This window comes from Gadus chalcogrammus, chromosome 11 (assembly GCF_026213295.1).
Source record: "Gadus chalcogrammus isolate NIFS_2021 chromosome 11, NIFS_Gcha_1.0, whole genome shotgun sequence".
NCBI lineage: Eukaryota > Metazoa > Chordata > Actinopteri > Gadiformes > Gadidae > Gadus > Gadus chalcogrammus.
The window spans coordinates 15,682,438-15,688,437 of record NC_079422.1 but is presented as its reverse complement, the minus strand read 5'-3'; positions in this window follow the sequence as shown (position 1 = coordinate 15,688,437).

The following is a 6,000-nucleotide window of genomic DNA, read 5'->3' as shown; positions in this document are numbered from 1 at the left end:
GTGCCTAGTAAACATGGTACGGACCCGCAGACACACAGACACCTCCACAACTCATTGTGGTTCGACCCACCTGTGGGGAGGAGAACATAATTGACCAATCGCCACATCAGCCTTGACCCATGTTTACCCTCAAGGTTGGGGCTGAATTGAGTTTTGTAGGCAGGAAGTCTATGTAAAATGGCATCCCCTCGCTAATTGACCGTGCAAATGCATGTGGAGCATGTAAAGGAGAGGAGGGAGTGAACTGCAAACTAAATCAAGTGAAGTTACGGGCCAACCGCGGGCTCCTTAAATGGGCGGCTAGGGAAAGGGATGGAGCTGAGGCCAAATTTTGCAATAACGGAACAAAGAAATCTGTATCGACTTAAGAAAGAATAATGTTGAACATAAAAAATTATACACCGATCTAGAGCATGAATGTTGTGAAAGATGTGCAGATGCAGTACTGTCAAATCCAGTTATTCGCTGACGCTCAAATCAAAAAAAGTGCAATGTGTTTATAAACTGTTTAAATGCAAATAACCTGTTTAAAAAGGAACTTGTATTGAACACAAGTTCACTGGCAGCTTGTTCATGTCCAGGGAAGAAGAGCCCAGTCAGTTCCAGTCCCAGACTCCTCCACCCAAGGCCCACCGCTAATCTTCCCACAAGCCGTAAACCCCCAATCTGACCTTCACTCCAACGCCCACTTTACCCCTAGGGTTTCTGTGTATTTCAACCGGCTGAAGTATTCCACAGAGATCCAGCGGACAGAGGATGTTTTCTAATTTCCAGTAAGGTAGTGACCTATATCACTCATTCATAATGGTCACTGTTATTGTTATGAGATCGCCCCCTTTGTGGCTGTGGAGGTCAACCCAAGATTGGATGCTTCTGAAGGACGCTTTCATCTTCATCCAGCAAGCTTTTATGTGTCATTGCTTAAGGAGAACCAGACATGAAAACAAAGTGAAGACAGTGAACGGCAATTTCAACGACTGTGTTCCTTTGCTGGCACAAACTCAATGATTATTTGTTAACTGTATGTATGCATGTGCTTTCTAGGCAGGTATCTTTATCGAAACAAACACAGCAACAATCATATACAACCCTCCTCTCAAAGGGTATAAATGTAGTCTTCCGATGCTCAATTCAATAGGGCAAGTACAGTCAACCCATAGTATCAATGCAAAGTGTGTGCGTTCTGGACGGCAGGGTAGTAGCACCCACACACAAATCCACACACCGAAGTCCCTGTGGTCTACTTGCCGTTACTTTGGGTCAGTGGGTTGCACTCAGTGTTGTCCCAGTGCCAGCCCTGAAGCAAGTGCGGTCTAACAAGATGATGTCATGCAGCTTCCAGGATGATGCCCACCCTTCGACTACCAGTAAAGTCCTTAAATACTTAAATAAATAATCTCAAAGATGACACGTAATGGGACGTGTCATCAAAAGCGTAATGGGAATTGAGGCTGTCCCACTGATGAAAGCCCTCCCATCTGAAGTATTTTGAATATAGTGAATTTTGTGTCGATGGAGAAGTTCCCGAGAAAAATCGGAAGAGTTGGTGACATGTTTTCCGACACACAGCAGTTGTTGCTGCGCTGCTAGGTGACTGGATAACTGGCAACTGACTTACATCACACAGTCGACACAGTTTTGAGATTGAGCTAGACGCTTTAAAACAAACTTGAAATGGACGCCTGGATTGAGTTCCCTAGCATCGCCATGTCCTTGTATCCCTGCCTTAGTGGTGAAAGGCACATAATCCCTTGCAATCTCAACAAATCAAATTGGTTCATCTTGAAATAAAAAGAGAGTGGGACATAACAGTCAATATTACATTCGGTAGGTGCTGACATAATCGTTCACGTAGTTCTGCTGATCAATTGCAGGCAGCGTTGCATTGCCATATCGATTTTCGTCTTTCGTGGGCCTTGACCCCCACTGACAGTCCGAACCCTGACCTTTAACCTACGGGCCATGTGGTCAGGTCCATCGCAGAGGGCCGGTGCCCTTACCCGCCTGCTTGTTGCTCCTCAGGTAATCACAAACCCCTGCTCCCTCATCAGAGCACACAGCGCAGTGTCCAGGGCCCACAGCTGAGAACCCATCACACAAGATCACACAAAGTCAGTCAGATCACAAGTTAAAAGTAGGGCAGTAGAACATTACAAATGAGATTGTGTGAAGGAGAAATCCCACGGCAGAGTTGCCAGATTTGTTTCCCTTCGATTCTTTATTTTATTTTTGCATTTGACTTCAAACATGTGGCAAGAGCACACGATGACAGAGAACAATAAGCAGGAATTGAGAGACACATAAAAAAAAACCTTGCCAAAAGAAGTTACTGTCCATTCTTTCACAGAGAAGGAGAGGGGAGGAAGACATTAAACCCCCATTGAAACAGGCGTTTCCAGTCCACCTCATTTATAGACCGAATAAATAAAAGCCGCGGTGAAACTTCAAACAGAAATTCACCTAGTTCCACCCTTTGGTTTCTGAACCCATAAATGTCCCGGCATGGATGTTTCTGTGAGAACAAGCGAAATAGTCTGTTTGTGTGTTTGTTTTAGTGTGTGTGTGTGTGTGACGTGTGTGTTTGTTTGTTTGGGTGTGTGTGTGTGTCTGTCTGTCTGTCTGTGTGTGTGTTTGTGTGTGTGTGTGTGTGTGTGTGTGTGTGTGTGTGTGTGTGTGTGTTAAAGAGAGGAAGACAGAGAGAGAAAGCAGGAAAGAGAGAGAGAGAGGAGTCTGGGTGAGGTGGGTGTTGGTGGTTATGGGGAGGGGGAGGGGGGAGGGGGAGGGGGGGGGGACGTTGCATGCAAACAAATTGAAAAAATATGCCACATCTGGGGATGATTCTGGGGCAGATCTTGTTCACTGGACCAATATCCTTCCCCAAGGTTAGTGGAACCGGAACATATCCATCTCCTCCCGACTCTACCCCTTACAAATATATTGGGCTGACCACACGTAGGAGCGACATAATACCCACTCATCAGTAAAGGCTGTGCCAGAGGTACACAGCGCTGAGACAACAGGAAGGAGGTCCACATCGCCACCACTAAATATGGCCATGTAACGCTAATGACCCTCTGCTTACCAGAGCTTACTCTCCAACATGTATTGTATTCTCAGGGTTTCAAGAAAAAATCTCCAAAAATGCATATGTTTTGAATTACTACACAGTATAGGCCTATTATAGAAGAAGGAATTGCATTAATGCCTCGCCCGTTTCATTTTTCCCGTGATGAATAATTCTCAGATAGCCCTATTAGATAATATAAAACCGACATAAATTTCAAGTCAATCAAATGAATAAGGATGTACCTCAAACTACTATCATGTGATGATACGGTTTAAGTAGAGCAGCATATAGGTAAAAGAGAAAATAATGCAATTCTGCTGGGCGTCTCTTTGATGTACCAGGTGATTGCTTTTCCGAATGCATGTGAGCTACAGACATCTCCCCCCCCCCCCCCCCCCCTGCCATCACATCTGGCCCAGACAGTGAGAAGCTCCACCGCATCTAAACGTCAGTCCCCATCATTCATGGTGCTTCAGTCTGCGTAAACAGAGTTACATATCTGTTTCTATGTTAGGCATGCCATGCTGGTGGGACGCACAGACCGTCCCAGGAAGAGGCTGAGAGGGACTTTGCAATAAATCTCAGGTTGTTACAACCGCAATCCACGTCAAGCACTGTCAAAACATATCGAATATACCCAAACAAATGGTCTGCTACGTCTACGCGTGCGTGATAAACCTGTCACGCAGGCCGATAACCCCCCCCCCCTCCCCCCCTCCCCCCGACACACTTGGACTGCTGATATAAACCTTAGTGGGATGCTCCAGAAACAGCTTACATCCTTTCAACTCACCCTCCATCTCCCTCTATCTCTCTGTCTCTCTCCTTCCCCCCCTTACGGGTCCCAGCTGTAGGCCTTCAGGTCTGGAAGTAGGCGGGGGGGGGGGGGGGGGGGGGATCTGGTTCAACAGAGCTCAACTTAAACAGAAAGCATTCAAAGAGTAAACGCTCAGACTTTATCAGACCGGGAAGTGTCTGGACATCTTTATATCTACACTCTACACTAACAGAGACCCAATGCAAGGCCCGTTCCTGTGTAGAACAGATTTTGCACAGAGATTTCAAAGTTCAGATGCATAGGTGTTTATAGTCTATGGCCTAGTATCAATGACTGTCGTTCAATTAGCTTTATTTATTAGGCAAAGGTTTATCTCTTCTTTCCAAACATTTAGCTACATTTTGCTCTATATTTACAAATACATACCCATTGGGCAAAAAATACCTTTCGTCTCGCTTCAAATGTAATTTGAATTAGTACTTATGTTACGATTACAGTAGTATGGTAAAATGACATTGTCAAACCAAATGATGGTGGTTAAGTAAAACACAGTGAATATGTTTATCTGCCGATGGTAATCAGGAGATACAGGTGAAAAAGATATAAATAAATAAATAAATGGGTAGGGATCAAACTCCACAGAGAGCCCAGATTGGGTCTGCCGGCTCCAAACTCATTTCAATGGGAACTCGCAAAAAAAGCCTGGAGACTATTATGCTGCCTGTGACGCCTGCATACAATTACCATTAATGCGTCTTCAGCTCTCCCACAATGCAATGTGCGTGTGTGTGTGTGTGTGTGTGTGTGTGTGTGTGTGTGTGTGTGTGTGTGTGTGTGTGTGTGTGTGTGTGTGTGTGTGTGTGTGTGTGTGTGTGTGTGTGTGTGTGTGTGTGTGTGTGTGTGTGTGTGTGTGTGTGTGTGTCTGTGTGCTGGGAAGTGCTTGTTTCTGTGTGTGCACATGCGCTAGCATAGGCACTGGCGTAGGTTCTCCCGTGAGTGTGAATACGCACTTTGCCAACACAATCGTGCTTGTGTACACATTAAACACTGTGACTCGGAGGACAACAGCGTGAAATGGGCGATGTGGGGTGATGTTAACTCACACAGCGAACAGGGGAGGGGCAGTGAGAAAGAGGAGGGGAGAGGGAGACAGAGAGAGAGAGAGAGAGAGAGAGAGAGAGGGAGGGAGAGAGAGAGAGAGAGAGAGAGAGAGAGAGAGAGAGAGAGAGAGAGAGAGAGAGAGAGAGAGAGAGAGAGAGAGAGGGAGAGAGAGAGGGAGGGAGAGAGAGAGAGAGGGAGGGAGAGAGAGAGAGAGAGAGAGAGAGAGAGAGAGAGAGAGAGAGAGAGAGAGAGAGAGAGAGAGAGAGAGAGAGAGAGAGAGAGAGGGAGGGAGAGAGAGAGAGAGAGAGAGAAGGAGAGACAGAGAGACAGAGAGACAGAGAGAAGGAGAAAGAGGTAAATAGGGGGAAGAGAGAAAGTGAGATAGAGACAAAGATATAGAGCTAGAGTGAGAGGGGGAGAGGGGAGAAGAGAGAGAAAGGTAGAGAGAGAGAGAAAGAGAGAGAGAGAGAGAGAGAGAGAGACAGAGAGAGAGTGAGAGAGAGAGAGAGAGAGAGAGAGAGAGAGAGAGAGAGAGAGAGAGAGAGAGAGAGAGAGAGAGAGAGTGAGAGAGAGAGAGAGAGAGAGAGAGAGAGAGAGAGAGAGAGAGAGAGAGAGAGAGAGAGAGAGAGAGAGAGAGAGGGAGGGAGAGAGAGAGAGAAGGAGGGAGGGAGGGATGGGGAGAGAGAAAGAGAAAGGCAGAGAGAAGGAGCGATTTAGAAAAAAGAAGCTGAGCAGAGATGCTGCCAGTCTGCACGTAGCCCCCCCCCCCCGCGCGCCCCCGACAACCCCACAAAAAAACCTCTCCACCCCCATCTCACCCCCATCTCACCACCGGTCCACCCATCCCAATCAGCCAGCCAGCCAGTCAGCCCAGCCCAGCCGGGCACCAGCAGCCAGGCTGCCGGGGGGGGCGTGGGGAAGCAGGCAGGGCCGGCTCTCTGGTTGGCAGGGCCCTGGTGGGGTGAAGCCTCGCGTCGACGCCACGCAGCGGTCTCCCCAGATGGCGTCACGCGGGCCGGCCATGAATGCTCATTGTGGATATGATGAATGAAAT